Source organism: Anser brachyrhynchus (assembly GCF_964034855.1).
Source record: "Anser brachyrhynchus genome assembly, chromosome: 12".
Taxonomy (NCBI): domain Eukaryota; kingdom Metazoa; phylum Chordata; class Aves; order Anseriformes; family Anatidae; genus Anser; species Anser brachyrhynchus.
Genome location: NC_137707.1, coordinates 6485624 through 6503220, shown reverse-complemented (window position 1 = coordinate 6503220; position 17597 = coordinate 6485624). Strand labels below are relative to the sequence as shown.

At 38.3% G+C, this 17597-nt stretch overlaps 1 protein-coding gene and 1 long non-coding RNA gene across 9 annotated transcripts in view; one reads left to right on the top strand and one right to left on the bottom strand.

The window, feature by feature from the left end:
- The window catches only part of WWOX (WW domain containing oxidoreductase), a 510587-nt gene that overhangs the window by 306732 nt on the left and 186258 nt on the right, over positions 1-17597 (top strand). The gene's annotated exons all lie outside the window — the stretch shown is intronic.
- Positions 83-17597, bottom strand: part of LOC308176590 — a 38395-nt gene continuing 20880 nt past the window's right edge. Inside the window, exon 2 of the long non-coding RNA XR_013938430.1 lies at positions 83-17597. This exon is cut by the window's right edge and continues 20465 nt beyond it. This is a non-coding gene — a long non-coding RNA (uncharacterized lncRNA).

Genomic DNA, 17597 nt, shown 5'->3' with positions numbered 1-17597 from the left:
GAATCTCGAAAGTCTGCCATGAATTTCTAAATTGTCTTGGGAAAACACCACTTTACCAGTCAGGAGGTTCTTGTTTGTTTGGTTTTGTTTTTTTTTTTTCATATGCTGCTTGTCTTGACAAACACCAAATGCAACACAACACACAGTCCTGTGGGATGCAAGCAACCAACCTGTGTGCTACAGCTCCCGCTGGAATCTGTCCAGTCTCTGTGACCTGCACATCACTTAGATTAAGTAGCGCTTCCACGGGCTGCTTTCTGGGGTGGATAGAGTTCTTTTCAAGGCAATCCGTGTTGATTCTACTTAACAACTTTTTATTTTATTTTATTTTCATTTTAAATGTTTTATTTCTTATTACTTAGAAAGCAATTTCTGTGAAAATGAAGCTACACATTCTTCTCTAAGACACGTCTTCTCCTGCCTGAAATGTAGTTCAGAGTTTATTAAACAAGCCAGAAAATTGCAGGCTATCTCAAGAATGTGACTATTTGCTATTCTCCCTGAGATATGCCATATGCTTGGTTAATGTTGTCTTAGTAGAGGAAAGGTCTGCTGTTAATGACTGCGTTAATGTTATCATATAATTTTTATTGGGTGATTCTGTTATCAGACGGTATGAATGTATGTTATGTTTGGTCAGTGCATAATATTCTTGGTGGGGGAAAGAAAATCTACAGTCCCTTATGAAAATAATGTTGTATTGTTTCTAATTGAGAAGTCGGTGTTTTGTTCTGGAATGTGGTGTTACTGATGGCACAGGAAACAGAAAACATGCCATCGGTTTCTAGGACTTTGTAACTACAGTGTGAGTTGTGCATCTGCTCGGTTTTCACAGTTGCAGTGGATTAGACAAACCCAGCACAGAAGTCACTGTTACTAATCGCAAGGAAGACGCTGAAGCTCACATTTTTGTAGGAGCGCTTAGTATTAACATAACATTGAAACCTGGTCTTTTCTCATGCAAATCCTGAAAATACAGTCATAATTAAAGGGTATTTTCCATAAGCAAATACAAGTGTGTTTTGCCTTGAAATGTACAAAGATTTCTGTCTTCTATAAAAGTCTTTTTTTTTTTTTTCTGCTGATTTGCATTAACTGTGCAGTGTTTCAGTCCATCGGGGGCTTGAGTCAGTGTTTGTTTCAGTTGGAGAGAAGACTTCTTTTCAGAGGCGTTCGGGGGCAGATCTATGGCAGGGATAAGAAAATAGAAAATGAGAGCTTACGAAGAAAGTCACTAAAGTTGCCATTTTCAGAAAAACAGAAAACTGGGAGCAAAGCTGGGAGTTTTAGAAAGACTTTTCACCTTGAAGGTTCTTTTGTTATATATACGTGAAAATGTGTATGTATAGTTAGAAATACAATAGAAAAAAAATCTCCTTGATTTAAAAACTAGTCGTCTTCTCTGCCGCATGGAATGTGTTAATATTTGCAACAGTTGTAAGCGTGTTTTAGTAAAACCATTAGGAACTACTGTGTGGAATAGGATACCCCATTATGTCACTGATAAAAGTGAAACAATTGAATATGACCCAAGGGTGGATTATTGCCACCAAGCAAAGTAACAGAATGTGCATTACAGTTAGCGTAATTGCACAGCTAACTGATTTCCTTTCCTTTAAATTAAAATTGCGGTATGAAACTACATTATCTAATTTTGCTTACCAAGACATTTCGGAACTGTTTGCAAAGTAGAGCAGACTTGAAGTAATATGAAGAAATGGGGGGAAAAAAAATCATTTCACGCATAAATTATTTTCTGTGAGCAAGTAAAAGTTTTGGACTGAAGAATTCTGGCAAACTAGAACCAACTTTGCACAGAAGGCAAATAAGCATCTGTTGTCCAACAATCCAAACATAATTATACGAAACTGCAAAAGTCAAATTGCTTACAATTTACTCAACATTTAATGAAACTAAGGAAGGAAAAAAAATGGTTTCTTTAAATTCATTGCTTTTGTTTGAGATAATTTTCTCTGTCTGGATGGAGGAAAACGCAAGGGACAAGAGATTCAAAGCCTTGTGCTATATGCAGAAAGCCTGCTATTGAGATATTAAGAAGCCAAGACTCATTAATAAATCTTATTCCTGTTTTTTTTTTTTTTTCCTCACGAGTTTATAATCTACATCCCCTTCTAGAGTGTTACATTTCCCCCAAAATGCTTGTATATTTTAAAAGCTAATATCTTAAAATACCAACTACCACAACACTGAAAAGCCACTAGGATATTTTGGCTCTTTTTTCCAAGTTGGGAAATGCATAAGACAGAAAACAAAATAGATACAGAACTTGGCTGAACTTTACTTGAATTTTGCCAATGAAAGCTTGCAAAATACAGCCAACTTGGCTATTAAAAAGAGCCCCTGAGCCAGCACTAATTATGTCAACAAGTAGTTCGTGCTCAGTCCTCACTAAGTCCTGCACTTTTATGGGATGGGAGGATGAATGTCATGTATGTAGGGAGCCGAGCAGCTGCTTCGTTTACCATTACTCCATTTAAGGGTGTGCTAACCTTGCAACAACCTAGTGACATCATCATTTTTCACCTTATTCCTTTCTCATGGGGTATGTCTTCACAATAAGCCTGGGGTGAAAAGGTTTCCTCGGCAGGCAGACAGCCTGCATGACAAATGTGCTGAGGAGTCAAAGAAAATTTTAACCTGCCCTACCTAGCCGTAGTCTCTTTTTGCATCGAAGAGCAAAGTGATAAATGTTTTTCTTCAAAAACAGGGAAGGGTGTAAAGGAGAAGGCAGGAAAAAAGCGAAAGTAGGGTATGCTACATATGATATTGTGCTAAATGGATCTGCATACCTGCTTTTCTTTTCCCCTCAGGTAAACAAGTAGTGTGACTGACCCCTTGCATCCTGATTACAGTGTTCCTATGATGAAAGGCTCTTTGTTTTAAAAATCTGTGCAGTGTTTCTTCATTAAACAGATCTATGTTGTCCTCACCTTGGCTGTATTAGGGAGCAGTGATTTTTGTCTGTGCCTTTTTAATACTTTTACCCCATGTGCATTGTGTCCTAATAATTTAGAAAATATTTTCACACAGAGCTAATGTCACAATAATTTTGTGAAGCTTTTCTCTCACTCCAGCACAATGCCTGAGTTTCCATAGGTGATTTAAAATTTCATCTTGTACATTGCATTGTATTCTGTTGTGTCCTAGACTAAAGACAGGTGCAAGTAAGGCTCGCCAGGATATTCAGGTGCTTATCCACAAAATGCTCAGTTTAAGAGCAGTAATTTTTAAATATGGTTTAAAATTAAATTTGAGTGCCAGGTAGCTATATCACATCTGTTGGGACTTTTAGTTGTGAAATGAGAAAAGCTGTGATCCAAGAGTTTATACAGCATCCTCCCGTAGCGAACTCGGGGATGACACACAGGTGGCAAAGCAGTGAAGGCTGAAATCTTCGTCTTGCTGTGCTGCAGCAGCAAAGCCCGGCCACAGCTCCTCTGCGGGCCCGGCTTTGCTTGTGGTCGGTATTTGTGTGCATGCCGAGGATGCAGGAGTGAGCTCTTTGGCAGGGGGGCTGTGTTGCTGTATGCCTGCCCACCTGCCTCCTTCCCGGAGCAGCACTCTGTCCCTCTCTGCAAAGGTTTGTAAAGGCTGGTGCACATGGTAATAGGATAAAAGTGCATGCGTGTGTACCTGCTTAACATGCATACACAACCTGCACCGGAAAACCTACCAAAGCTGCAGAGGAAGAAAGAGGAATCATCTCCACCACCGTATAATTTGTTACGCACTATATAGTGACTCGTCAAATATTTTAATTGTCATGTTAAGATTTCAGATCGAAAACCATCGTGATTGAACAAACAGGCTTTTAGCTAATTTAAGTTGGAATAAAAGTGAGCATTTCAAAGCTGTATGGTGGGAATAGCTCATAAATGCAGTGTTTTTCCCCTTAGGGATATAATCAGAATGCAGAAAAATTCCTATAGGAAAGACATTCATAAATTAAAAAAATATTGCTAAACAGAAGCATCATATTGCCGGATATTAAGCTGGAGGTACGCTAAAAGAACCCTGGCCTTGTTTGTAAAGTTGTGAATAAATCTGTTAAAAATAATTGAATTTATATTTAACTTGAAAAACAGGGTAAGATCTTTTATTCTGCACTTATAAGTTTGAATACACTTTCAGTTGCTCTTAGTTATCTCAAATTAAATCTTAAATTGAGCTTGTGGTTCTGTGAATTAATACTCTGGCCTTTCAGCTCTTCTGCTGAGGTCATTCAAATCTAATGGTAGAAATGGTCACAGGGTCAAGTCTTGGTATGTAGAGTATAGAAATGGTTTAATGATGCCAGCAGATGTTTGCATTCTGCATGTTGGAGTTGTAATGCACTGGTGGGCTCTGTGAAGGCACTCGATTATCACATTATTATATCTTCATTCCATCTGAACTGTGAGGTAGGAAATAAGAAAGCATTAAAATAAGGTGAAGGTTCTGCCTTAAACCAACAAAAATAAGCAAAATCAGAGTTAATTTTCTACCTATGCCCTTCTTAACTTCCCTATTGTGCTTAGTCATTGTCAGGGTCCTGGGAGGTTGCATAAACTTAAATAAATAGGCTGCAGTTGGCTAGAAAAATTGAGACACATAAGAATGACTTTGAAATGCTTTGGATTTGCCTAGTATAAATCAGAATTTAAGTATTACATTTACAGACTTTATATCTAGTTCTCTATTAATGTTGTAATTCTATAAAAGGTTGAAAATATCCATGAATATGAAAATATTAATAACTAAGGAGCCAAAAAAAATTGTACACTGCCAGGCAGGTTCTGGTGTATGGACTCAACACGGCTAATACAAGTGCCGATTTTTAACAAAAATGTTATGAGAACAGGACATGCAATGTGCAGTAGCCAGATGTAATGATTTGTTGATTATAAGGGTATTTAAAATGACGTAAACACAGAATTGCAAACTGGAAGGAAAAAAAAAAGCAACAACTTTTAAATACAGAATTGCATTCTTAATGCTTTCTTGTTCTTTTTTGCTTAAGTTTGACCTCTATTCCACCTCTTCCTAAAACACACTGTTCCGAAAAGGCTCATGTTTTTCCACTCAGAAACACAACATGGCCAACATTGCTAAACAGAAGGGAACCCAGGACGGCCACATTCCCAGTTTGTTTTTAATGACATTTTGTGAAGCCACGTTCTCAGGCTAAAAATCATATATAAAGTTTCATCCTTTCATTTGTAGCAATTTAAAAAATAATTTTGTTGTACTTTTAAAAACAAATAAGTGAAACCTGATAAATGCTGACAAGCCTTTTGTTAAGCCATTCTGTGCAGTGACGGTATGGATATTTACTGCTGCGGTGATTTTTGTTTGTCATCTTTCCTAGTTCATCACTGCCATCTTTCTCCTTGGTCTATACAGATAATTATAGCCAGCCGTGATGATTGTTATTAAGGATATAGGAGTAACAGCTCTTCAGAAACGTACTATGATTTGAAGCTACTGTGTCATAAGTTTATCCTGTAATGTGTTTAGGAGACTTGAAGGGGATGCATATGTGACACTGCATAGCTATAAATTGCAATAGCTTCTGAAGTCAACGAGGGTTCACTATCATGTCATATGGGATACACAGTTTATAGGATATGCATTTCAAAGGCTACCTTTAAACTATACTTTCTTTCATAAAAGATTTGCACACGTCAGTGTTACCCGTGCTTGCTGTAGAGGGCAAAGTGTGTCTGCTGGCTGTCTGGTGTGTTTGGAGCTAACAGACCGTAGGAAAGGGGAATGAGCAGCAGTCTTCGGGGTCTTCCATCACTATCATTGCAAATAAATAAATAACCTAAATTCTGATTCCAAAGCCAAATACTACCTTCAGGTTCACCTCTGCAGTCTTGTTGAAAACAATGTATGAACTAGCAGAGAGCCCTGTGTTGACTCTTAATTCCCTGGTGCATTTGCTGTGCTGCCATTTGCTTGTACCTGTGTCTGGGGAAGGGACAGAGGGAGCGTCTTTTTTTCCTCTGAAAGTCATCGACAAAACCTGCACAAGAAGTAGTACAGTGAGAGTATTAAAAGATCACTCAGAAAGAAGCTGCACTTGAGTCTGCTGTATTGTTATGCCACGCATTACTTTAGTAGGCTGTGGTGAAGTGTGATAAATTTGGCTCTTCTACACTGTATTATCACTTTGTTGCTTAAGTGGTCTTGTGAAAAAAGGCGACAGCGGTACATAACGGACTGTACGGTTTAAGTCCATCAACAGCATGCTTTTTCTCATGTGAAATCTTGTTACCATTTGTCAGTTAGGTGATGTATTTTGACAATGAAGAGATATTGTGCAGGTGGTTGAAATAATTTTGACATGCTTGATTTCCCTCCCCCCCCCATGCATGCTGATTAATCCTGGGTTCATATATCACACCAAATTGGAAAATGCAGCCTACCTATATGATGAATGTGTTTAGAAAGGTTTAAAGTTTGTTCTCTGTAACATCAGTGTCCTTGAAGGCTGTGGACAGACTTCTTTTAGTAGACCCAGATTTGCAAAGAGTTCTCTCTTCCCTTGCTGCCCTGTGACCTGCAATGCACAGCAGGCACAGCCCAAGTTTATACTAACCCAGAAGACTGAAATAAATTAGCAAGTTTTCTATTCAAACTTTACTATTGATAGATTTGGAGGGCAACTGCCTATGATGATGGGAAAAGGCAGGAAGGCAGTGATGAGCAACTGGAGCATGTGTTGCTCATGAGAAGTAGAGGGTAGTAATCTTATTCTTTATCCAGATAAAACTGTCTACCTACAGCCTCAGCAGGGAGATCTTCAGACCCTGTAGATATGATTGAAGCGAAGTGTAAGTATGCCTGAAGGTTCAAAGTAATAAGTAGCAATTAAATCTGCATCCATTTCACCTGTGGGCTTAGTTGTCAAGGTGTTTTTGTTTTTGTTTTTCAAATGTCTTTGTGCATGGAAATGTGTTGGTGCCCATAGACTTATTGGCATTATATCAGTATCAGAAAATTGTAAATGAAAGTTTCCCCTTCTTCCCCCCACACAAGTGCAGCAGAATCTAAATACAGGCAGGGTCCCGGGCATTATTTGCAAGAAGAAGGGATAACTGAAACAGAGGCATTATGTTGTGCAGGCTAGGTTTTATCTTCAGTCAGCTGGACTGCAAATGAAGGGATAAATATGCACTGCCAGAAATGGATTATTCTTTTCTTTTTCTTTAAGAACTGTGGGATCTCTCCCCTCTTCCACCAGGAGACCTACAAGGTCGCCAAATTAAACCTTTATACAATCCAAAAATTGAATCTTAGTACATCCATTTTCCTAATACAATTTCTGCAATACCTATCCGTGCTGACAGTTTTGGTCACATATCTCTATTGTGCTGTTCAGTTTTATTTGACAGTGCAGGATGGCATCAGCATGTATTGGAGGTAACATCTGAGCTGTGGCTGATCTCTTGGGACTGCTGTACTACTTTACCTCCTTGCCATCATAAATGGATGTTTCTGTCATTCCCTAAGATTTCCTCCTGGGTTAGGCATCTTTCTTTAATTATTAATCAAAAGCAATGTAACAATCATTGCAAACAAATGTATCACTGTACTGAAGCAAGTGTGTTAGATGGGATGTTAGTAGTATTAGTGGAACAAGATTTGGATGTAAAGGTTGTGATCTTGTCTTTTTCACATCTGCTTGATATATAAATTATTATGCAAGTCTGAGGATTGTATTTCCCTGCTGCAAAAAGAGAAAAATAAACGCAGTAGGCTAGCTTTTTCTACAGTGTTCAAGCTGAACAAAGGCCAAGTGACTTATGCAAAGCCATTCCTGAATCTGTGACATAGCTAGGACAAAAATGTCCTGAGTTTGAATGCAACCATATGCTTACTACTGGAAAAACGAGTGCACGGTTAAAGACATGCAAAATCCCCTTGCTTTTTGTTTGGGCTGAGACTTCATAAACTTCAATAGTTCTTAATTTTCACACGTCTTACTTGTAACAGTCACGCTTTCAAAAGAAAATCTAAATTTGATAGGTCTCTCTTTTTTTTCTTTTTTTTCTAAGCACAGTGAGCGACTGTTCAGTTCCCAGATTGCATGCACTCGCACAGGTCTCGCTTCAAACATTGGATCCTTGAGTGGTACCTGGGAAATGTCTGCTTTAAATCATATGCTTCTAGCTAGAGCTCAGGTTAAAGAAAAATCTCAAAGTGCTGAGGTCTGCATGGAGCCACTTTGTGCTTTTACCTGCAGAGCTGAGGGTAAAGGCGTGGGTAACGCTTACACATGTATGAAGGGGAGCACTGTGCCAGGCTCGGGCACACGCATCTCTCCTTAGCAAAGCTCTCTGGCTATGTCCCCATGTAACATTTCCCCCAAGTGCACAGAGCTCTGTGTACCCCCAAGAGCTCCGGGCTTTGTAAGGACCATACAACTTCCCCACCACTTGCCTCCTGCTCCCGCACGTGGCACGCCGTGCCAGTTGAGCTGGTTGATCTTCAGGGGAAGGTAGGGCTCCATTGCTTCAAAATGCTACTCCTTTTCTCAGAAATAGAACATCGGTATAAAAGATGTGCATTTTCACAGAAACAAAGCTATGGGTTCCTTCAGTTTCCATTCACAGCATTAGGTTAATCCTGCTGTTGCATATGCGGGTGAACAAAGCTGTCTCTTTGTCTAATAAAATACATGTGATCAAATCTGAACTTCTTGTCTCCATGAGACGTTCATTCAAAACATAAATTTAATATAATTTTCGTTGATAAAATTCTTATTAGGTGTTGAAGATGTTACCATCTTAAATATCAGGCTAAGGATATTTACTGACTCATGCAAATCAGCCATCCTATTGAAGGTATTTATTAAGCTCTGGAATAAATTACCCTGTATTTCGTTGTGTGCGATATATATGGGCACAGTACGTTGTGTTGTAGTGTTTAATTTTTTTCTTCTTGAATTTCTGACAAGTATCAGTCTTGACTGAAGTAAATGCATAAGCTCAAGTCAGGCTGTCTGTTTTAACATTAGCATAACAATAAGAAAACTACAAAAAAGAAATGACTGGCCTGTTAACATTAGATTTCATTTCTGACCACTCAAATTGTCTCAGATGTTCTAGCTCCTTCAACAAACCTCTTGCTATTATAATAATATAAATATCTGCATTTATTAAAATAATTTGTGCAGCTCATAGTCACCCTTTTAGAGGCAATGAATGTAGACCCTTATCCTAGAAATTAATGATGTCCTCATTCTCCAGTCAACCTCATGTCTGCTTTATAGGAAGCAGAGAGCAGACTTTCAGAGCAACTAGATTTGCTGATTGAAATAAAACTTACATGAATTCTAAAGCTGATTCAAAAAATGCTAACTGAACTACTAGAATGATTCCAAATTCTGATTTTCCACTCCCAGAAAAATAAAATAAATAAATAAATAAAATGCTGTGCTGTTTTACTGAAAGTATTTTAATCTGCCTGGCTTGAAAAGGTTTTCTTCCTTAAATACTACTGCCCTTAGAGTGTAATCACTACATCATAATGAGGAGAAGGTCGAGATTCTAGTTTTGTATCTCTTTCTTAGTGTCATTTACAGGATTCAGCTTCTGTACTTTTTAAAATGTGACCCCAGTCTCTCTCTCTCTTTTCATAAGACTTAACCCATCTTGAGAACAGAGAAATGTGAATCAGGTGATGTTTGTAAAGGTTTAGGAAGCCATGGGCTACTAAAAAGATATTTAAACAAATAAGGAGCTGACATTAGCTTGTAAGATTATCCCAACTTGATTTTATCTTAGTATAAATCAAAAATGAGTTTGTGATAGTTGTGGGGGAATTACAGCAATTTATAGGTAATTTGAGGTTATCTGTATAAAAAAAAAAGTATAGAATAAATTTCTTCTGAATTATTAGCTATGTCTGTCTTTAATACACATTCTATATAATGTACTTAAATGTTATTCCAAAAGGATTTTAAACTGCAAAATTAAATACAAATTGAATATTTTATTGGTTTTAAAAAAGATAAAACCTTCCAGGAGTTCATGGAAATGGATGTTTCTGTGTAAGACATTGATGCTTTTAAAAGCTGCCAAACTGGAGGGTGCTACTTCTCTTTCAACGAGTAAACCCTTGAGTTATTTTTATTTGCATCAAACATGAAAGATGTGAACTACTTCAACTAAATCCATGCAAACGGTAAGCGTTCATATTACAAGTGATCCTAGTAGGTCCCTTAGTCTCATGCTCACAAGAGACATTGCCATCCGATGTCATCAATATATATACAGAAAGCTATTTTGTTTTTCAGTTGTATTGTGGGATTTTTGAACATCAAGATTTTCGATGGGCTACATGGAAAGATGGAGCTCGTATGGATTAACAATCACATTTCAAATATTAGACATCTCTGAGAATAATTTGTCTACAACATTTAAATATCTGTGATACAGTGGGAGAAGTGAAATAAAAGGGGAGGTGGAGGAAGAATAATTCAGGAAGGCTTTCCTGGTAGCCGGTGTAGGGTTGAGTTTGCGGCAGTCCTGCCACTGCACCCAGGTGAGATAACTCCATGAAATGATGAATCCTGCAAGTGCTTTTGCACTGTAGTGCACTAGGGCATTCCTAGGAACCACTGTGGTGTGCATCTGGGTAAATGCTTCAAAATATTCTGCTGGGAAAGGGACAGCTGCACACATGCTTGTTTGCCTGCACTACTGGCATGTGGGAATCAGGGGTGAGAGGCTAAAAAAGGAGCTGTGGGGAGGGCAGAGGAGACTAATATCTAGAGGATGAGAAAAATCACAGGGGAGTGCAAATATCCCCGCGGTTATATGAGGGTGATTGTCAAAATCGAGGATGAAAGAGAGAGAAATGCTAATAAAAAGCTCAGCTTTGAAGCTGGGAACTGAAGATTGAGTGCCTGGTTCTGTATTTAAGCAACTAAAGTAGCATTTAAATGTATAAAAGCTTAAATAAATGCTTAATCTCACTGATAGGAAGAGGATTGGGACGAATGAAAACATCCTTCCCAAATGCTGGGATGTTTCACATGCTTTTGCCTTCACTGTGTGAACGAGAATGAGGGAGATTCCTGGCTCAGGGGCAAAACTGAATTTCAAGCTCAGGTTTTACAATAAGAACCTAATGAATTGCAGAATGTGTCTCTACTCTGAAAAAGAATAAAGGAACATGAGCAGTCTTGGACTGTATGTAAATTGTTTCATTGTACCTGCTAAATATAACATGAAAAACTTGAGACTTATAAAATGTCACCTGCTCTTATCGAGCTTCGAAGAGATTACCTCTTAACAGAAGTTTCATTTTCATTTCCTCCAACATTTACTGAAGTGAACAAGGGCCGTGACTCCTTTATTTCCTAATCCTAGCCAGCAACTTGCTTTTTTCTGTGTTTTATGTCATTCCATATGACATTGCATCAAGGCAATTCAGTGCTGCATGCGGTTGAACCAAAAGCAATTTAAGTCAAAAATGGACAAATATGGATGTCATTTATAAAGCTTGTTCAAAGGGCTTTGACACAGCTCAAAGCCAGTGCACTTTTGAGGTGCAGCAAGGTTTTTCTCCTCTAATTTCAGAAGCCAAATAGTGAGGTTTTATTAGAGCTTCCCTGAGAGAGTAGCAGACAACAATTTGTATTTAGAACAATCCTTCCTTAAGCTAAGAGTATTTTCACTTCATTATTTATAGAAACTGTTTAGAAGAAAAATAGAATTTAAAAAACAAGAGTAGCGGTATCAGTGGAACAGCCTTGCAGACTAAAGCCCAAACAGCTTGTTGTACAGTCTGTTAAAATCAAAAAACTCATCCAGCATACAGAGTTGGAGTCCAATGGGGAAATAAATTATACGTTTTCTTTGATGGCTTGTCTGCTTTCAGATCTTAATTGCATCCTAAATGCTGTCCCTTCTACAGCATAGCTTCTGGAGCATTACATAGCTGTGTGTGAGTTAGGACTCCGTGGCTTTCTTTTTCTTTTGCCACCAAAAGCCTAGATGTACTCTGGCAGTCCAGCTCTAAAAGAAAGTCTGCCCATAAGACAAAACCTCCGTGTGAGACCCCAGACTCCAGTCCAATGCTGGGCACTGGCAAAGGCTTGTGAAAGTGCTCCTGCAGAAGAGACCACTCAGAGGTTCTTAGAAATGTTCTTTTTACCCAAGTGCTGAAGAGTTGCTCTGAGTAATTAGATTGCTAGATGAAGTCATAGTGGCAAATACAAAATATCCAACGTATGAATATTTCTTCATGTGATTTTTGTTTTCTTTTCTTGTCCTAAGTGCTCAGCTAATAAAATTCATGTGACCTTGGCTTGGGATCTCAAGAAACATTTGGAATTGCTTATAAACATATTTCTTTATTCTTGTTTTCAATTAGGATGTGTTTCAAAATACTCAGATGTCCTGATAGGAAAATTAAGCAGATAGATCCCCAATAAGTTCATCTCTGAGTAAATATTGCCCCCAGCTTCTCCCCTGCCTTCATGCCTTGACCCTTCCCCAGAGCCAGGGGGACTATTATTGCTTTTGCCCTCGGTGTTGTTTTGTCAACTGAAGTGTGTTCAACATTGCAGTGCAGATTTATTTTCTTATTTAACACATTCTATTATCATCTGTTGTCTTCATAATAAAGGGTCACAGCAAATTAGTGCTGTGAGAATTATTTTCATTAAGAAGGTATAATGGCTGATAAAAGGACAGTTTGTAAAGGCATTTATTACAATTAATTACAATATGTAGGCTTTGTTTTCAAAAACACATTTGTCAAAATGTTACTGTCGGTGAAAATGGATTTAAGGATCCTTGTCAGTGTGTTTTCCTGATTAATTAAGGAACTTATTTTAATATCAGAATAACATCATCATGGCTTCTTGAAGCAATTAAAGTAATGAATTACTTGCATTCCCTTACATTTTATCTTAATTCTAGATCTTTTGCTACACTCTTTTTCAAATACTAAATATATTCAGTAATTATATCTGATAACATGTAAGTAGCTTTATACTAGATAGTGAGATATATAATACAGATAAAAATAGTATAGATTACATTTAGTGTATCTTATATTTATTTTATAAATATAGAACATGGTGCTTGCTTACTGCAGATTTCAAAAGGGCTCTGAAAACTTGAGGAACTGCTATGAGCCTTGTACAGTGCGTTATTTCATGTGCCTCCTTAGTTCTTGCAGTTACTTCTGGAACAAAATACTGTTTCAGAGTGCACGGTAGCAGCACTAACCACTTCAAGGAAAGGAGAAGAGTGTATCTAATCCAATTCCAACTGCCCGTGACATTTAAGGTGTAGCCACCGTTCAGTATAATACAAATAGTGGAAACTAGTCCATAAACAAGTGTTTTATGTATTGCATTTGTGGAATGTTAAATTCTAAAAATAAATAAATAAATAAAATATTAATAAGAAAAAAAATTAACCCACCTCTGTAGCATGTAAGACCTTGTCCCACATAGGAATGGACTAGTAATAGCAACTGAAATACTGCTACAAAGTTGTTGCTATTTTCAGATTCTCTTAGGTTTAAAACAAAGATGTATAAAACATGTTGCTGCCCTCATTCTGCTGCTACTTGAGGGGTGAGCCCCAGCAGCTTGGGACACCCCAGTCCACAGGCCTGTCCCCTCCAGCCAGCTGGAGGCTGTGGGTGTTTGACCTGCAAGGTGGAGTTTGGGCTGGAAAGCTGGGATAACTAGCAGAAAATCACCTGGCAAAGTGGCCACCTTCCTCCCTGCTGCTACGTGCTGATCTCAGCCTGAACCCCAAGTAGGGGTGAGGAGTAGGGGCTGTCCACAGCAAATGGGATGTGCATTGGGTGGGGGGGGGGATGTTAAACATAAAATCCTCCTTGTACAAAAAGCAGTGTTTTGTTCTGCCTTGGGACTAAGCACAGCTGACCTCACAGTTGTTTTTACCATGAAGTTTTGGAGGACAAAGCCAGGTGAAAGACTAAATGCTATATTACTAAAGTATGCTTTGGTGAACTATTTCTCAGCACTGAGCAAACATTACATGTAACGAATACATTTAATGGAGTGTATTATTTTATTATAGCTAGCTGCTATAATAGGCAGTTAAAGCATGATAAACAAAAGAAGCAGAAATGTGATGTACTAGAAGATCAGATATGTTTCCCTTATATCTGTTTTGTCAACTTGCATTCATCTACTTTCTGTTTTCTTTGGTGGGCAATCATCAAGGCGTGAAATAGCTGCCTTCCCACGTTACCAAGCCATGTAAATTTTGCTTCGGGAATGAGCTTATTTCAGACAGCATTCCTGATCATTGTGTGTTAGCAGTACTGGCATGGGGAACATGAATAAAATGTTTAAATTCCTAGAGATGACATAATTTAAGTAATTTACTAATCCATGGCCTGGATGAAGTTTAGCATATGAAATACTGACTAAAAGTGGTAAATAAGTTAGAAAGTTAAGACATCAACATAATTGAGAAAATAATAATTTGGTGACATTCAGATTGTTGGTGCAAATGAGACTATCATTAAATGATGCTGTGAATGGACTGGCAAAGTGCCTTTAAAATAAGTATTCCTTTATTGCCAGGAGCATATATATATATTTTTTTTTTACTGTTAGATTTGCTAGTCTTTCTACATTTTGTCTGTTCATATAGGTTCTCTGTTTTTTCTTTCCTTTCAGGAACTGTATGCTACCAATGCTATTGCTGTCCACTATATACCTAATGGTAGAGTAACACTGAAAGCATAATTACATTTCCTAATTGCATGTAATTAAGCAAAACCCAGATGATGTATTCAGTGAGCTCTTGGAATATCCAAGGGTCAAGGACTTTTGGAATTTCATAGCATTTCTCTAAATAAGCACGTTACACTGTTAAAGCAAAGATACGGTTTTGTGCAGTCTGTTCTGTAAACCTGCTTAACAGCTAAAATATATAGTATTCATTTATTTAGCTGAGTAAGGATATAGTTGAGATTTCCTCCCTCCCGTTTTTAGATTTGTCGTACTTAACCCAGGAAAAGGGACTTTAAACTCAGCACCATAATGTTCTGCATGCTGACAAGCTAAGTGATATTTATTTTTTCAAACCTTAATCCTTTTGAAACATGGAGAAATAAATACATCCTCTTATCTAGCATATGCCTGAGACTGGAAATAAATTCTTATTTTCTTGTAGTCCTGTACCAATGGTCTACAATGAATAATTTGGGCAGTCTCACCGAATATAATAGGAAGAGCTTCTCTATTACCAGTGATAATTATAAAGCTCATAATGGGAAACCTCCAAAGCCCTACCATCAATCAAGGAAAATAAACAATGGAAAATGATAGGTATATAGAAATGAAAATGGCAAAAGCACATATGGAAATGCAATAGTTTCTGCAAGGTTATAAATCATGGGGGAGTCATAATTTTAAACGTAATTAATATTCTCAGATTAAAACATAACTTTCTAAGGAATTTAACAGACATTTTTACAGTCAGGAACTAGATGAGTCAGAGCGTTAATAATGGGATTAAGGAGACTTTCACTTCTAGATCATTAGGTCAAATATGACCCAAGTCTGCAGTGCCTGAAAGTTATCATTTCACAGCTGTGCACTGGCCTTTGTAAAAAGATTTGTTGATTTTGGTCTAGACCCCAGCAGGCAAGGGTCTGTGGACCAAAATCATCCATGCTGCAAGCAGTTTTGTTCCCTGTGCAAACAAAAGAAGTTGGCTTCCGTTATCTCAGAGCTTGGATTTTGGAGTGTTAGAGCATCATTAAAAGTCCTATGATGTGAATCCTTCCAGTAGCAGAAGCCAAGAACAAAACGGCCTTTAGAGGGAACTGTCCGCTCGGTCCCTGGAAGGGATCCCTCCCAACGAGGGTGCAGCTGGGGGGTGAAGGGTCATTTCCTGGATGTTTTTCTCTTCTTTTTCCCTTTTCTTTTCTTTGGAAACCAACGACAAAGATGAAGCAAAGACCTTCAGAGCATTTTTCACATTCATTGTAATGTGAATTCCCACACATGCTCCTTAAAATAGAGGTTGATTTCAATTATTAGCCCCAGAGACTGAGATGTTGCAGTACATTGCCTATTGGTTTAGCCATGTACACCAACTTACTGGTAAAAGCTTGATAAAGTTTTATAAGTAAACAGTGTATTAGTTTTGCTGTGAGTAGTGAATGTAGAAAGGGGGTGGGGGGGCTCCTGCTGTAAAGTGCTAATAACTAAATTAGGAATACCCTATTTTTTTTTAACACCTTGAAAGTGAATTTTAATCTTACACGGTCATCTATGGATAATTTCAGGGGCACATGGTGCGTTGTCTCAGGAAGGATTTGGGCAGGAACTGGAGCTCCTAGCAGCACTGTGTTATGTGGGAGGAGTGTGGTCCGTGATTTTCCCATCTCACGACGTGGCCTGGAGGGCTTCAGCCTGGAGCACTTGGCTTTCTTCACAGAGCAGTGCTGGATGTTAGAGGCCTTGAAATGATCTCTGCTTACTCGCAGTGCCATTCCCATGCAAAAAAATGATAATGTTCAAAATACAGCTGGTTGACTTCTGTGTCACTTGGTCTCCCTTCAGTGAGCTCTGAAGATGTTTTAGGAAATGTTTGGATCTTTCTGAAGCATTTGTGTCCATGGTGATTTCTGAATTTGCTCTTTGGGAAGGCAGTGAATTAACTAATGTTTTCTCCAGGCTGTCTGTGTGGATGAGTACCCCCATGCACATTCCTGCTGAGCCAGGTGGTGGACCTTGTCTGGTTCAGAAACCTCTGCCCTCGCTAGCAGAGCATTGTGCTTACACTTACAAACCCAGCGGAGACATAAGGTAGACATGTTCAAGGACAGCACTATACTAACATGTGCTTTCTGACATGTTTTTCTGATGCTTTTTTGCACATGAAATTATTAATAACTTAAAAATTCAGTCCTTGAACCAGCTCTGTTTCTCCTAGTTCTTGTTTCCGGCCTCTGAAAGCACAGTGCCACCACCTCACCTCCATTTGGACTGCAGCTTATTTACACGTTGGTCATAGTGCACATGGTGCTTACAGCGATGCTGACTTGCAGTTTTGCATTCCTTTTGTTTCTTTTCCTGGCCACAAGCAAGTGCAGCTCCTCCCTTCTTTTCTGTCCCTAATTCCTGTCTCCTCTAGCCCCCTAGACCACCTTTGAGACACTATCTTTTGGGCAGAGATTATACCTGTGTAAATAATGGGGGACCAAGGAGATGTCTGTTACCTTAATTGTAGTTACAATATGGTAATTGCCAGTGATTCTACAGCTAAATCAGTCAGGATTTAAAGGATTCAATTTTCTTATATCTTTTATTGCTGTTTTGGAATTCTTCAATGTTTTTTTCCATACATTAATGTTGCTTGCTATACATCTGAGTGAAGATGAGACTCTTTTTCACATGATTTCTACCAGAACCAAATACATTTTTGCCAGTTGAGGAGTCTGCCTGCAAGCTGAACTTTTGCAATGTCACTCTTTCATACACACACAGTATCAAATATTTTCCAGACATATTTGTTCAGGAATTGGCAGGTTACAAGAGGAAAACAGTAGTGAACCATTGGGAACCTGGTTCA